The sequence below is a fragment of the Copadichromis virginalis genome, linkage group LG1, assembly GCF_057382275.1.
Source record: "Copadichromis virginalis isolate Kocher_CV1m ecotype Utaka linkage group LG1, C_Virginalis_male_GT1.1, whole genome shotgun sequence".
Taxonomy (NCBI): Eukaryota; Metazoa; Chordata; class Actinopteri; order Cichliformes; family Cichlidae; genus Copadichromis; species Copadichromis virginalis.
The window spans coordinates 27,568,167-27,585,551 of NC_140618.1; the positions used below are offsets into that span (position 1 = coordinate 27,568,167).

The 17,385-nt window shown below is 42.5% G+C and overlaps 1 protein-coding gene across 13 annotated transcripts in view; it reads right to left on the reverse strand.

Annotated features, from left to right (window-relative positions):
* The window catches only part of LOC146718893 (bromodomain adjacent to zinc finger domain protein 2B-like), a 67,956-nt gene extending 51,183 nt beyond the window's left edge, over positions 1-16,773 (reverse strand). For all 13 annotated transcript variants that reach the window (XM_085457186.1, XM_085457159.1, XM_085457133.1 and 10 more), the window contains exons 1-2: positions 16,518-16,773; positions 3,164-3,206 (exon numbers count right to left, since the gene is read on the reverse strand). The gene's annotated coding sequence lies outside the window, so the exon portion shown is untranslated. The remainder of the gene's footprint in view (positions 1-3,163; positions 3,207-16,517) is intronic.
* Between the last annotated feature and the right edge of the window lie 612 nt (positions 16,774-17,385).

Here is a 17,385-nt window from a genome sequence, read left to right on the forward strand (position 1 = left end):
AATTATGTTGCATTATGACACCCAGAACTCAGCATTGTATAGCCAACATCAAGCCCGTACTACAACAAATACAACACAGAGACATACACACACACTCCTGTTGTTGCCCTCTCTAGGAAAGCTCACAGCTTGGGTTCTTTAGCTCCTGTTTTGTCTGGCCTCCATTCAAAATGGCCCCCTCATGACCACGCACATTATGGTCCGGGCAGGCAGCCCCTGAGTGGACTGAGGCTCCCTGGGTGCAAGCAGTGATTCATGGCACAAGTGTCTGTAAAAGAGCAGCCTCACCCCACGCTGCAGCCCTTCATGGGGACAAGAAGAGCAGAGGCTGTTTGGCAGTGGGGGTGAATCAAAAGTCTGGCTACAGGACTGAGCCCTGTCGAGATCATGCGGGCCAAGAGAGGCAGAAGGGGAACAGCCAGTGTGTTTCCTCATGTGCGTGTGTGTGTGTGTAGAAAGCATGAGTTTGAGTGAAAGCGACACAAAGACATGGATGGCTAAGCCCAAAGTAATGCTAGAGTGTGTCTGCTGAATCTACTCTGCTCCCTATCCCGAGGACAATCACACAGTAGCTTTTTAACAATCTTAGCTTCGAGGCAAGTACAAAGTACTAAATGTTTAGGAGTTATCTCTAACACTTCCCCAATCTAACAGAGCACCAGTTTAAAGGGCACTGGGAAAAAAGACACTGTGAGAAACAAAGAGGGCTCATGAATAAGAGCTGAAAAATGATAGTAGTTGCTAGGATTGATGAAACCCTATTCAGGTTTTGTGACAGGCAACGAGACACACAAATTCTTTCCCCTCAGGCTAGAAGGTGTAATTTCCCCTTCCACTGCCACAAGAGTCATGTAAAAAATTATCTATAGCTCAGTGACTGACTGCTTCGAAGTAATTCCAAGCAGTAATTTGTCCTTCTATCTATCTATCTATCTATCTATCTATCTATCTATCTATCTATCTATCTATCTATCTATCTATCTATCTATCTATCTATCTATCTTTTCAGAGACACTCAGAATAGAAACACTGGCATGCTACTCTGTTGTAACACACGGTGGGATGTGGATGGAAATGCTGGCCCCACAGGACACACACACACACACACACACACACACACACACACACACACACATAAAGAACGGACTGCTGTGGGGCTGACGCAAGACTATCTCTGTCTCACGTGTCTCTCCCCTACGGCCGCCCGCTGCTCCTGACCTTCGAGATGTTTTTCTCTCTCCTTCTCCCTCTCCCTTTATTCCTCTCTATTTCACACTCACATAACACACACACACACACACACACACACACACACACACACACACACACACACACACACACACAGCTCCCAGCCACTCAGTATTTTGTCATTAAAAAGCATTGCATTTCAAGCTTGGATCAAGCAGATGGGGCTGCGTAAGCATTGCTGCTCCTTCGCACAGCACCTTGGCTTAAGTACAGATAGTTTACATGCAGTACGGCACTCTCGCTTAAACACGCGCACACAAACAGACATGCGAGCGCACACATGCACACGCACAACCTTCCTGGAACCGGAGAATCAGCCCGTTTGTGGATGGCTGCTTCACTCGGGTACTGTGCATCTCACTTGTGTGATGCCTAGCTGATGTGGCTGAATACTTTAAGACAGCGCTACACAGCAGACGAGGGTATCGTCTCTTAGCAGAGAAAGCCTCATTCTTATCCTAACATATTTTGTAGTCCTTTCCGTAGACCAGTGGTTCGTGCCTTGCAGTGGCAAACACTGACATAAATACTCACATAAAGTTCAATGGGTTCATAACACACACAATTACACACCCACATGCGTACGTGAATGTAATATAATTATATCTCTGTGCCATTAGACACATTTCTCTGTCTTTCTTTCATTTTCTCTCACCCTCAACATTTGCATATTCCTTTGGGTGTTTGAGTTGAGCAGCTCTTTCCTTTTTCCTTCTCTTGTCTTCCAAGCAACAAATGTCAGCTAATTACACCATAGCTGTTTGGATGAGCTCCATCTTTCCCCTGTGCTCTGCTGTGCTTGTTCTCTATGGGGCTGCAGGAAGAGTCAGGCAGCCAAGACACCAGTTAGGAGCAGCCAGCTGTGGGGGTTGAGCTAGAAGGCTACCCCCCCCCCCCCCACACACACACACACACACACACACACCCCACCACCACTACCCACCCCTAGAAATTGATTCCCCAAGAGAGGACTCATCAATACTTATCACAAATGATACAAGCAGCCCGCACCAACCTGCAGGGGATATAATGTATCATTCACAGCCAGAGATGAAGCAGTAATGGTTAGACCTGATAGAATCGGGTCTGCTAACGCACAAGGCTAAAAAGACAGTCACGGGCGAAACAAGTATTTCACTGAGCTCTGCATTCAGCAAAAACCTTCTTTTAAAAGATCCAATTTGATCTGGTGACACACTCACAGGCACAAGGCCATCAAGTCAGGCAGGAGAGAAAGTGCAAGTCATTGTCTGTGTGTGTGGAACAATAAACTGGCACACCACTTGGTGTGTGTGAAGTGAAGCCTTGAGGACGCAGCCGCGCCCCTGAGTACAGCTTGCTCTCACACACAGACACAGCGAGAAAACAGAGAAGGAAGAAAGAAAGGGTCTCAAAAAGGAGAAGATTAATGCTACACGCAGAAAGACACACAAACAACTAAACCCAATCCAAGATCCTAACCCAGAAGCACTGTCGGGCACAGTTAACACCCATTTACATTCAGTGTTGGGTCTGAAGAGATAGCAAACTCAAAGGATGTTTATTAGGCGCGTACGTTTCATACAAATATTCTGATTAGAATGGGAGAAATCTAATTAATTGCTTGATTCACTGAATGAACCCCGAATTTGTAATGTAATCATAACAACTGCTTTTCAAGGGGCTCTTGTTAAATTTAATTGGGGGAGAAGAAAAAAAACATCCTCTTTCGCTGAATGAATGAAAATCGAATTAGGCCTGAAACTGGAGGAGTCTGCAAGTTTGTTCTGTTGCGCCATAAAAAAAAAAGAAATAATTTTTTAAAAACCACTGTAAAAGCAGAAGTGTGTGACAATGTATATTTTCAAAAGTCACGCATCAACTATTTTGTAACATGCATTTTGGGCAGTGTGAGAGATTTTAGAGATGCACTTACTGTTACAGGTGTCTTCAGCTCTTTGACATCACTGCTGTAACACCTGGGGAAAAGCAGAAACAAGAGATCACTGTGGTTCGGGCCGAATACAACAATCTGACTCATAAGAAGAGCAGCATTCTCAAAACGGGCAATTTTGATATAGTACTATGAAGCTTTTTTCTCTTCTTCTTTCATTTCACGACCTGAAAGCTGGCGGAGGCCCTAAAAACTACTTGCACTTCAAAGTTACAGTTACACAGCTTAGTATTTGTGGTTTTCCAGACACATCAAAGGAAAAAAATACAGTGACGTCTGAAACACAGCTGTGGCTACACACACACACACACACACACACACACACACACACACACACACACACACACACACAAACAGAAAGATATTCACACCCACAAAAAGTCTCTTTCTCCCTGAGCCCGTTCTTGCAAAACCTGTTTGTTAGAACTGAATCTAGACATTGGAGCTTCAAGTGTGAGGATATTTTCCCTAAACACAAGACAGTTCTTGCAGAGAACCAAGCCTTACCAGCGTTCTCACGCCCATCTCTCATGCATTGTCTCTAAGGCCCTCCTGTGCACTTACAGACCGGGCTTAATCTGAGCAGCTCACCATAACAGACAACACCCTGCTTTGTATATCACACTACAGTGCAGTTTTTACAACTTTCATTTACGCTGATATAACCTCGTGTTGAATAAAAAGAACAGCTGAAGGACAGCTTTCGATTATGAGTTATAACTGGTGTCAGCAAGGTTAGGTGGGATCAGAATGCAGTACCTACAAATGTCACGGCTCCCTGTACACATGCACACAGACTCAGGGAAGCAGACATTTCCAGACACGGCAACACACAAGCAGTGTTACAGCATGTGTGGGTAGCTATCTAACAAGGTTTTGTTGTCAGTAAACACATCCATCTGGTCAACAGCAACTGAATCAAGTCTGGTGGATGCCTCAGCGGCACGGATGTGGTCAGATATTACAATAATAGTTAAAGCTATCCTTTTTCCTACAAAGTTCCCGTCTTTTCTGTTAACGTCACTTGCTCAAATGGTAAAAAGAAAGGGAGTATGTTACAAGTAAGTAAGTCATTTTGTCTGTCCAGATGCCTTCAAGTGTTTCCAAAGTCTGTGGTACACAGTGCAACGCATGTCTGTCATTACAACTCAATGTATCACTGAACAGAAATCACCTAGACTGACTGTGTTGGTAATAACCGAACTGATCGAACTGTAATGGTTCCCCTCATTATCTGTTCTCTTACACAAACACACACACACACACACACACACACACACACACACACCATCACAAACTACAGGCACACACAAATACTTTGATAACTCATCGCAGTGATAATGATAACAGAGAGCCAGGTAGGCTGAATTCATCTTCAGCTTTTTTCATAAAGGCCTATTAGTGGATGATTAAAAGATCTCTGCTCACAGGACTTCACCACAGAAAATTATTTGCCAGCCACGAGGCAGGTGAATTACACTGGATAAGAAAGCCAGTGCTGTCTGCCATCATTTGCCTCACTGAGAATCAGGCTGTTAGTCTATTAACCTCATTTTATGGTAGGATCTTACCAGTTTTACATCAAAAATTACAAAACACTCTTTTCCTGTGACTGCAGCCTTGTTCCGCTGCTATGTCCTCATAAATTATGTCAGGGCATTGTATTAAGTCTGCAGCAAACAATTAATTAATTATGGATTCATCTTTTTCAATTAGCTAATAGTTAATTTGGCATATAAAATATTGAAAGGGTGTAATAAATATACATTAAAATCTTCATAAAGTCCAATATGACATAAATAAAACTGCTTGCCCAAGCCCTTTAGATGGATTTTACTACAACAGAAAGACAAAAAGAAAGAAGGCAGAAAAAGTACAAAACAGTTGAAGCCAAAGTCAATGCCAAGCAAAACATTAATCAACTACAAGTTTGAGTGAAACATGATGTGAAAACTTCAAAGCGCTATTTACAGTTGAACAAATACAAATCATCACGAATGCAAAAAGGTTCACCTCAGCATTAATTTAGTGTGACAGAATTCACATAGCCGTGCTTTCTGAGTAACACCGAGATATTTGAATGTCTATATACAAGTAATCCAACAAAATCGGTGCCCTAAGTTATGCATTTAAACTCCAGGCATGCTTGCACATGGACAGCGTACAACCTAACTGCTATGATGTCTCCCTGAATTGTCTTGTTTGGTTACTCTAATCTACCCCTGTTGCCTCAGCCAAACAGATGTTGACTTTACTTTAAGATTCATACAACCGCTCTCAGGCATCCACACAGGGTTAAATAGAGGGGTCAAAAGAAAGAAAGAAAGAAAGAAAGAAAGAAAGAAAGAAAGAAAGAAAGAAAGAAAGAAAGAAAGAAAGAAAGAAAGAAAGAAAGAAAGAAAGAAAGAAAGAAAAAGTCACGTGAGCCTTCATTTATGAACAAGCTGCTGGTATTTGAGCACGGAAAACAAGTGTACTCTGAAAATATACATATTGAGATTGGCCTAAAATCCCCTGCTTTTTAATATTTGATGCATTGTTAGACGAGCGACACTGGCGAGGTGTTTGTCTCTGTTGTCTCTGCTGATCTCTGGCACACCGGGCCCTGTGGGAGTGAGTTAGTGAGACTTGGCCGCAGACATTTTCCTGAAGCCCCCAGAACAAAACAGGCAAGTCTTGACAGTCTGTCCGCCACCGAGTCGTCACACAATCAGTTGCAGGAAACCAATCCCTAAATAGCAGTGATTCATCTCTTCATCACACACAATGCCAGTACACAGTGCACAAAGAAGCTCTCTCTTCCTCTCTCCCTCTCTCTCTCTCTGTCTTACCCTATCTGCCCCCCCTCCCTCCCTCAGTATGGTCTCTCATGCTGCTTAAAAATAAGTGCTTCTCCCAGCTTTCTTTGCCCTGTGATTTACTGGCAGTGTTTAACTGCAGGGCAGCATCTTTTATCGTTACATGATCTGGGGCTGAAAGCTGACAAAATGGAATCTCTGCGCAAGTACTTTTGTATGTGAGCAAGTGTACGTTCAGGGGAAAGATGGGAACGAGACGAGGAATAAAGAACTTATGTGAGAAACGTTTGCCTAAGTGCAATTCAAATCCCTCCAGCCTCCCAGTGCCGCGTGTATGTGTGAATATACGTGTGTGTTTATCATTCCCCTAAATGGTTTCTTCCTTGACTTGATGGAGCAAGTGCCATCTCGAGGGAACGGGTTACACCACACACTGGAGTAAAGCCCTTTGAGACCAATGAAAAGCTCTGAACATTAGTGCAATCCATTTGTGTGAGCTAGAATATATATATATATATATATGTGTGTGTGCGTGTGTAATTCCAGTCTTGATTGTATGCTTCGCCCTTTTAGTGCCATGTATGCGCGCATGTTTTTGTGTTGCCATGATAACTTTTCTCTTCGCTGCATTAAGCAATACACCTCCATTTCCTGCTTTTCTTTGCAGGATCTGTCATTACTGAGTACTGACTTCAGTTGCACTTTGATACCAAAAATGCAAGCAGCTGAATGCTGGTGCATGCTCATGGTAGCGCAGGCCTACACAACAGGTTTAGCGTATCGCCACAGCCTTGATGATCCATCAGGATGACGTGTGAAGGTCAGAGTAGCCGTGACCAACACAGCTGTCACATCTCCTCCCAGCACCCTCTTGGCTAACTGGCCTTCCAAAACACTCAGCACAAAACATGGCCAACTGGGGGAGTACAGGGGCCAGGGCCAACAGAACATGCCTATAACCCTGACTGGGCTTGCATTCGCACTCCATGCTGTAACACAAGATGCTGCAAAGAGGCAAATCAGAGCTGTTTTTCTGCAACGGCAATGCAACTATGACAAGAGAAACCGGCAATGGAAAAACATTATGACATCTATTAGTAGTGGCTTTTAAAATTTAATTCAACAGCCGATAAAGCCGCAGTTTTAAATGACTACCAGAGGAAGATACAGTGGAGCTGTGTGGAGAGCAGATGTGAATCCACTTTGATTTCCGTGCCTGTGTGTGTGTGCGTGCGCTCGTGTGTGTGTGCGTGTAGCTTCTATTAAATGGATCTGCTGTCTCCTTGATCAAGGGAGTCAATAAAGGGCCAGTGCTGTCAAACCCTCAGGGGTAAGTGTGTATGCACATGTGTGTTCATGTTTGTCCATGCATGCATGTGTGGCTGTGTGTGGTTGTGTGTACTTGTGTGTTACGGACAGATTTTGAAGTACTCTGACAGGTGAGTGATTGAGTGCTTTCATTTCCCTCCAGCGACAACAAGACACTCGCACACAAACACCTGCGCAGCACACACACACACACACACACACACACACACACACACACACACACACAGAGTGGTGGATGAAGAGAGAAAGAGAGAGAGCTGTTGTTTCCTAAAGGATGCTGCTCCTGCCTGCATGCTTAAATTAGCTCTAAATGTTTGGATTACACACGGGAGCTCTCACAGAGGATTTAGCAGCCATAGCCTAGAGTCCAGGGGATGTGTGGATGTTTCCATCTACGCACACGCACACACGTGCACACACACACACAAACACATGCACAAAACGAGTCCACACACAGATCACAAACATAAGTCACTCAAATATTACTCCATACATTCTGTAAACACTTGACAACACAATTTAAGTTTCATCCAGTGTGGACTAAAGATGGAGGGATGCTAGCAATTTAAAAAGCAACACACAGCTTTAAATGGTGTAAACAGGAACAACACACATCATTTCATTCATCAGGTTTTTTTTTTTTTGCTATGGGCAGAAAATGTTTTCTCATTACGCTTTTTTTTTAGTGCAGTCTCGGCTTCTGTTGGTGGGGGGAGGATGGAGTATGCCAGCAGACGCAGAGACGGGGAGAGAAAAGGAGGAGAGAAAAAGAAGGGGAATGAGGGAGGTCAGCGCCCCCAGTCTCAGATAAAGGCCCTCTCCCTCCCTTCTGCCTCAGCTTTTCGAAGCCCCTGCCAGGATCGAGAGGCGTCTCACGTTACAGCTGTCTCTCAGTGTCATCGTTCAGAAAGAGAGCGCACAAGCAAAGAGCGGGAGAGAGACAGAGAGAGGGAAGGACAGACAGAGACACAGAGAAAAAGAAAGCGGGACAATGCCACAGACTGAGCAGGGCTAGGCTTTCGTAGCTGGACAAGAAAGGAAAAAACAAACCAAAAAAACAGCAGCAGCAGGTTAAACCGGATGAGGAAACCTTTGTGATTTGTAATGTTAATGCAACATAGATTTTCAGTACAATGTAAGAGCATTTCGAAATCACTGATATGTGCTTTGACCTTTTCAAGACAAATTATTTCAAAATGTAGTGTGAACGCAGCTAGTCAGATCATTTCCTCTATGCCACCTGGGACTAACTGAACACTCACAATTTCCTAAGAAGAAGAAAAGGGGGAAATTATTGCCTTTAATACCTGGTGTCGTGTGCAGTGAGACGAGAGAAAGAGAAACACGCTGTCCTTAAGAAAAGAACAGGGCTATAAGAATGCATGCTAAAGGGCTTTTGCAGATTAGCCATTGGTGAGTTGCCTCTCTGCTCACGAGTATCCCTTTTTAACCTTAAAATGCTAAAAACAGCCGCTTGTTCCAGGTCCAGTAATGACTAATCCAATGACTGCCAGCATTTTCAGCTTGCACTACAAACACTGTAAGGCCTTGCAGTTCAGTTCTGAGTTAAGTTACATTTAGAGTCGATGATCATTTCTTCTCCACAATTTTGTTTTCTGAAGAAAAACACAGGATAGCCCCCTCAATTCATAAAAACTTTATGAAGGAAAAGGTGCTGTATGCGCACATTTTTACTCCAAACTATAGCGCTTACACAGCCGACTCAGTGCGAGGTGATCCTATCAGCGTGTTTTACATAAAACACGGTTCTCAACAAATGCACATATAGCTACTGCACAGCTCCAAACTGCTTTTCTATTTGTTTTTCCTCTCTCCTTGTCATTTCTCATGGCGTTTGTGTAGGAGTTAAATATTTTAAATTCTGGCTTAGCTTCAAGCACGCTTTGCCAGCGCAGCTAAAATAAAAAGCCTTTGTGGCAGCAGTGACCAGATTTTAAATGCTGAAGAAGATCAATAAATGGGGGGCTGTCGAGGCGCAATCTCATGCATTTGTGTGTACACGTTAGTGTATGTGTGTGCTGTCCCTATACATAAATGCCTGTGTTGTGACAGCAAGTGTGTGTGCGTGTGCCTGTGTACGTGCGCCTTAACACCCACCGAAGCTCACAGCTCCCCTGCCTGCAACAAGCTATTCTATAGTATCATCAAAAACCCCACTGACCCAGGAGGCACACCAATAGAGAAACCAATTCCGACATCCGAAACATTCTTCCCATTTCTTTTCCCATTCCCAGTATCCTTCCCCATCCAAGCACAGCCAGCATGGGAGAATGCAAGAGAAATGTGTAAGTATAGGCCCCCTGCTGCAGATGTCAAGGTGTGGAAAACATCAGACTAAATAGCAGGTTTTCCAGACCTCAATGCCAATTCCATAATCAAGTCCCTGCGCAAGAAAATGTTGGTAAGCGAGACAGGGAGGACAAGGTGGGAGAAAAATGACAGAAAAATCCAATCCAGCCTCCTTCAGCTAATGTTAAGAGACTCTGAATGTATCTATTTCACAAAGCCAAGAAACACTGATGTGATTTCTTTTCAAGAAAATAAATGCTTTCATTATGCTGCCATCTTTCTTGCCACTCTTGCTTTTTATAAAGGCCACCTTAAATGGATGCTTTCAGCTCACATAAAGTGATAACCTTCTTTGCTACGTCTTTAGCACATGCAGCACAGACACACAATTATGAGGACTTGCATGCTCGCCGCTGTGTGGCACGGAGATACACACAAAGTACATCTGTATTTTTCGCATCCTCACTAATGTATAAAACAAAAACAGCCATGAAGTGGAAAAATCATCAGGACCTTTAGAGACTTCATTAAAAGAAACTAGCCTGGACTTCCCAAACAAGGCATCTCTTTGGAGGGGGAAAATCAACCTTTTCACCTTGCTGGTGGAAAAACAGGCATCCCAACGAGACAGAGCATGCACAAACAACCTTGACTTTCATCAAGGAAATTCTCACATTGAATGATAAATAGAGGCCCAGGGGACGAACGGCAAAGAAGCAGCTTATCGCCTTTCCCTCCCAAATTTGGCCGCTCTGTCTTCTGTCTCCTGAAAGTCAACGCCGGGTGACCCACTTGCACTTTACACTGCTTATTGTTCGGTAATTAATCCACCATATGTAATCCACACAGAAATGTAGAAAAAATAAAATGGGTGTTGATTTGTTTAGTCTTAATTAAGAGTTGAGATTGTTTACTTGCTTCTACAACAGAAAGGCATATGCCCAATCTCATTAGTCTGTTTTTTTTTTTAAACGTAGCTGCATTTCTCACTGTACAGATGGATGCAGATAACTCAGCAAAAGGACAGGCACAATATTAGAAGAGGCTCACTTTAAAAGCTGCTGTCACCAAGCATGCACTTTAGACAATTATTTGTGGATCCTGATGACTATCGGGACGTTCAGAGAACAGGCAGTGTTACCAAAATAGCAAGGTAACATAAGGTTAGGTAGATCAACTGAGAGCTCACCAACTTCCCAGCTGAGAGGACATTAACCTGCGAGGCCATGTGGACACGTATCAATAAGTGATCTGCCTGCATGGGCCTCTAACACACGGCTCACAGCACTAGACCGAGACGAGGACAGAGAAGCTTCAATTTGATCTGTAACAATATGACGCATTGTTAATCTAATGCATGGAAGCTTTTAAGGCTTTTGCTAAAATGCTGCTTCTTCTCAAAGGACCATTAGTCTTTCCAGGATTAATGTCTACTTCAAAAACATCTGTTAAAGTCCTCAGTTTCTTGGTGCATTATTTCATTTGTCATTATTTTATTTTTTTGCTTGTGCATGCACATTCACGAGTAAAAGACTGACCGACGACTGGGAGTGTGGCTTGCATTAGTTCTTGAAGGATCTGGTTAACACAGAGCAGATCTCTACTTCCTCTTTAAATTTCACAGCTCTGTGTCAGCGCTAACATGCAGAGATTTGACAGGGCTCCCAGATGGCCATTATTATCGATAGATTGTTTGCAGATCTTATTAATCTCTGACTAAATATAACTTACTGACATCAATGCATTGAAACATTTAGGCTGACTGAAGCACTTCAGACAGAGCTTAGTAAATATTTCAGTAATATACATGTGTATGTTAATGTGAAAGTTTATTTTTGTCTTTCATTATCAGTTCAGCCTCCTGCTGTTGTGGTTAAAGAATGCATAAATCAGCCACTTTGTCATATCTTGTCACACAGAAACTACAAAGCATGAGCCCAGAGTAAAATCATGTAATCAGTGAGGGGAGACGCAGTAACCGAATGCACAATATTGAAATAGTCGCAAGAATTTCAAATAACCCTTTTTTTCTTTTTTCTTTTATCGTCAGGATCTGCATTACCCCTAAAAAACACTGCTTGATTCATTTTAAGTCTTGATTTGAAGCATAACGCCACTTTTCTAAAGGGCTGTACAAACAGGAAGAGACTGGCAGAGATGTGGCAACATGAAATGTCAATGAAATTCAGAGACCGTTAGCGATGCAAAGTGGGCGGGCCCTGAGTTAAACTTATCTCAAGTTTGAGGCGAGCATTACAAGCGACTGCAAGTGAAACAGCTGACTGACATATAACGGGGAGGTAAATTCTGTGTTAGACCTGCAACAGATCGCCGACCTGTCCAAGGTGTACCCTGCCTTTCAGTCTATGACATCTGGGAAAGGCTCCAGCCCCCAGCCATCACCTACAACCAACCATCATTTACAACGTGCAAAGAGCAAAATACTTCATATGTGAACGAGGCTCTGGGATGGCACAATCAGCCAAGGGGACAGGGACACTTTTCATATTTTGCATTAAAGGATTTACTTTGTTAATCACCAATGATAGTGACATCAAGGAAAAAGAATTTGAGGTTAAAATCAAAATCTGCAACTAAAACCCTATTCACGCCTGGCATTACTAGATGTTGTAGTGATCCAATACGAAGTGCACTGCTCTAAGTAAAGGTCTGAGCCACACAGGAAAAGAGCACCTTGGGTCACACTGAAGGACCAGCTATTTAACTGATGTCCTCGGTGTAAGCAGAAGCAGGTATTCATTTGGGCGCCAATTAAAATGTGCAACAGCAGGCGCCAACAATATCAGGCAAAATAGATTCTCTTAGATTGAAAACGCTTTGATTTCCAATTGGGCCAAAGAGTCAATCAGCCAGTCGGAAAGCGGAAGATTAGAGACATCATCGAGCTAGACTGTATAGCATTTCTTATTCTATTAATTCCAGCACATTATTCAAGGGAAGTACATTAGAGACGGCAACACATTTCAGTCCCTGTACGTGTTCAGTGTTAAAGTGAGACCTGATCACATGTGGTCGCATGGGACGAATGTGGAGGCATATTCAAATATACAAGGTGTGAACCTAAGCTGACATAAGCTGCACGATACACTCCTGATATACACACTAAGAAACTGTACATGCTGTAAGTTATAACATCACCCATGTTGTAAGACTTTCATTTTATACACTTGTACATTCTGCACATAACACTATGTTTTTGCACATCGGGTTGAATTATCACTGCATTTCATTCGCTTTGTCCCAGTGCTTCCCACCATGGTGATAAAGTTAATTCTACTCTAATCACACAAAATGCATGTTAAACAACAAGATCTAAGCTCTACTCACTCATCACAGAAGTTTTTAGGAACACAAACAAAATAGTGTGTTAGCTTTTCTCATTCAAAACAGGTTAGTGCTCAGCATATTTAGGAGGAAAGCCGTTAAACTAAAATCTAAAAGCATACATGATATGAATAATAACCCATTTATATTATTGCCCGTTGTAATAAGGCACCATTTAAATTATCAACATATCTCATAGTCGTGTTTGATTTTTGTTCCTTTGCCTTTACTGTATTCACACCAGTCAGACTTAAATGACAGTCTGTAACCGAGGAAAACCCTGGTTTATGCGTGCGCGTTTGTTGTTATTTTGTTTTTATTTCTCCCTCTTGCTGAACTGTTTGTCCAATTAACCAGCATGACACTGATGTGACCCAACAGATAAAGACCAGCCACTGCCATTGGTAAATGTCATCTCATTTGCTGATAGGCTCATATCTGTCAACGAGGCTGTGATTGGCTCAGTGTTCAGCCGATATATGGAAGCATCCCTAATAGAGTGGACGTATTTTTTTTTATCTCATATTAAAGTTTTAAGCAAGAGCTGCCTCATACCAATGACTTGATCATTCCTATCATGCACACCTAATAAATCGCACTTCATTTCATCTGTAAAAGAACACAAGGATGGGTTTCCTTCAAAAAAGAGAAAAAAAATAGATAGCCCCCATATTCAATAGCAAGGGATTATAGAGAATTCAGCCTTGTGTGCACATGGGATTGTCTTCTCAAAAGCTGTCCAAGTTCTGTCAGATTCAGCACCCCCAGACATAGAGCTCGTGAACCTAATTTCACCTAATCAGCTTAGTCAATAGCAACCGTTTGCTGTGACTTTGGTAGACATGCAAATAGGGCTTAACTATGTCTATCCTTAATTCCTGAATGTTCAAGTCAAGCAGAAGTCCTCCTTTATCTCTTCAAAAACAACAGTTCCAATTTGAGAGGGAGAAGCAGAGAAAGAATAAAACTCCAGCCGCGAGTTGACTTTTTTTTCTTCCCCTTGGCCTGGCAAGGAGAGACATCTCTGATTTGAGTGTGCTTGAGGTAGCACAGTGTGCTTTCATTTCAAACCAACATGGCAAACAAACTCTGACAGATTTGTTCCCCTTTTTTCACTTTTGCTCTTGCTCAGTCTCTCTCAAATTATGAGAAAACACGCTGCACAAATATATTACCACTTCTTGTCGGTTTGTATGTTCAGCTGCAGCATTTGCGCGCACACACACACACACGCGCATACGTACACGGGAGCACAAACACTCACACATATATTCAAACAAATCCGCACCAAAAAAAAAGATGCCAACAAAAGAGAGTTGTGATAGAAAACTGGGAGACACTGTTCCGTTTCAATTCACTGATACCACTAATGGCTTCTTAGCAGCTCCATGAAATCAAGCAGCTGTCATGTCGATGCATCAGCAGTGAGAGGAGGGAGAGCCATCCCCATAAGGACAGAGGCACCGCGCCTTCATGTTTGGCTAAACATCTGCTCCTCTGCACTCCAGCTTTTGCAGCAATAAACGGGCAAACAAAAGAGGTGGGAGGTGAAATGATCTGATTTTCCATTTCAAAGCATTTGTTCAGTTTGTTTTCTTTGTCCCCCTCCTTCCACTACACCCTCCAACCCTAAACACCCTCCTTTTTCTCAAACTGCTTTACAGGACATGGGGAAGAAAAGTGAGATCAAGTTGTAACTGTAAGGGGCAGGGACACATTTTTTGTGTGAGATGGATGACACAAAATAAATAAGGTCACCATTTTCCAGTCTGCTAAAAGTCTTCAGTCTAAACTGTTGCAAGCAAGTATCATGGCTCAGCTAAGAGATAATCCAAAGGAAGGCTAGAGGTGCATGTGTGCCAGTGTGCACGTCTTAAACCTGTCAATCTAGCAAACTTATCGCTCACAGATCTATTCAGCTAAACCACAACAGCTGAAGGAAGAAGGAAGGACCTGTTTTTTTTTAACATAATACTATTTATATAACTTTTGTGAGTCTAATCATACCTAATCACTTTTTTATACTGAAATCCAATTAAAATCCAATGAAAATTATATTTTTTAAAAATAATCTTCCCTTAATATCATTCCAAGTAATTTGCCCTTATATCATTCCTTCCTTCCTTTCTTTCTTCCTTCCCCCCTCCTTCCTTCATTCATTCATTCATGTTTAGCTGCAAAGACAAACATTGGGCAGCACCGAGTAAACGCCGATCTCACATTTATCAACAGTATTATCTTAAAACATCACAAATGCGCCTGTTTATCGACGCCTGTCTCAAAACACCAGCCTCTCCACTTACGTCTCAAAACAAGAGAATCCTGACATGTAACCACACGTCACTTTGTATTTGCTTTTTTAAAGCACCAAACATCGAAGTAAAACTGCCTTAAAATGATCGTCTGCGACTCTATCAGCCACCTTAATTTCCTTTCAAAAAGGAAAATAAAAGAACACACACGGGACGCGATCCCCCGTCTCGTTTTTTCCCCCTCTACCAAGTCTAAAACTTTGGTAAAACTTGAGGAAAAAAACGTCCATTTCCTTTTAAAGTAGCCTGGATGTTTGTATGTGTGTGTGTGAGAGAGAGAGAGGGGTGGGGGTGGGGGTGCTTTGGTGTGGGGGGGGGGGGCGGTGGACGAATTTAAAATAACCAAGATGGCGAGAGGCTTGTTGTTTTGGAAGGGGCAGAAAAAATGGAGGATATTGTAATATACACAAAGGGATAAATTTCAACAACTCGGCCAAGCGGCTGCTAGCTTGCCTGCACGCCTCTCGGTTTGAGGAAGCGACCGCGATAACAGCTCCCCAGCAGGCTGGCCAGCAATACGACTAGCGACACGACAGGGAAAAAAAGCTCAAACTCTGAACCGCTGTACAAAGAGAAATTAATATTATACGTACAAGTTAATCCAAACTGAAGGGGGATATTTATGTATTTGTCGCCTAATTGTTTTATTTTCGCGTCGGGGGACTGTTAAACTGGATGGCTTTTTAACGGACGGACTAGCGAGGACCAACGGCAGTCCAGTGCCTCGTAGTTGCCCCCCCCCCCCTTTAGGTTACAACATCCACTACACTGAATAGGCAGCCAAAACAGCCAACAACTGTACATTTTCACGGTTGATAAATTAAAAGAAAAAAAGAACAACACAAACAAAACCACGAAGCTTTCGAAAAAGTTTAATTTCGCTATCAAATTGCGACCGCCGGAGTGAACGGTGCGAGAGAGAAAAGGGAAAAGAGGGACACAAAAGACGATTTCCACTATCAGGTCAACACTCCGAAGAAGGAGAGGAGGAAAAAAACACTTCGTTTTTTTCATAAAAAGGAGAAAAAACTTTAACCAAACGTATCGCTAACGACTACGGGACACACGGACTGAATGAATTACACCGCAACGAGAAAACAGGAAAGTATGTATAAAGCAGTTTACACGAGCTGAAAAAAGCCAAGAAACTAGAAACGAAGCCAAGCGAGCTCTCTCCGTACGCAGCTCATCGCCTGTTCTGTGACGGGGCGAAAACAGCGTCAGTGAAAATAAAACACTTACCTTTTTTTAGTTTCGACACTTTACTTATTTCCAGCGTGGTTTTTTAGTTCAACTAACACTTCGGCTCGGTCTTCTTCTCGCCTCTTTTTTTCCTTGGTCGGTTTTGGTTATGAAAGAGGTCGGGGACGAATGATAAAGAAGGGAATTGGGCAGTAATTGAGTCTCGGTGTGTGAGTGTGTGTGTTAGTTACTAACAGCAGATTGAAGGAGACTCTTCTCAAGGTTTATTCAGCTCCACTTCAAGGAACCGACCTGACGTCAGCTCACTACTGCCACACAAAGAAAACTTATTATTTGTGCAGCGGCCGTAGTAAAGGAAGGATACAGTAATTGACCGTTATTACTTTAAATGCGACATTGTCATTAGGTCCACGGCATGACAGGGATGTAGCGGGAACTTTATTTATGATGTTGTTAGCGCCTTATCCGCTGATGGTGTAAGAAATAAACAAACCTTTAAAAAAATTAAAATAAAATAACTTTTATACATTCTTAACCATTTTAATTAATTACTATAACTTGGATTATAGCTTAAATTTTATGATTTTTTTTTAAAGAAAAGTTGCCTAAATCCTCTCATTTTGTCTTATTTGTGGATTTATTTTGAAAGGTGAAAGATGATTAAAGTTGTAGGCACTTTTAGAATATCGCCAAACCTAATGATAAAGGGTGTTTTTTCTTGATTAGGCAGTATTCAACATAGTTACAGATGATCTATCTGTTTGTCTCTCTTTAAGCCCCCACAAGATGTTACATGATCAAGCAAATACAAGCCAGTTACATAAAGGCTCCAACTTAGGGGAGGCATTTGTGAAACAAAACCAGAAAACGGGGCAGCCCTTCATCGGGTTTGGATCAATACATTGCC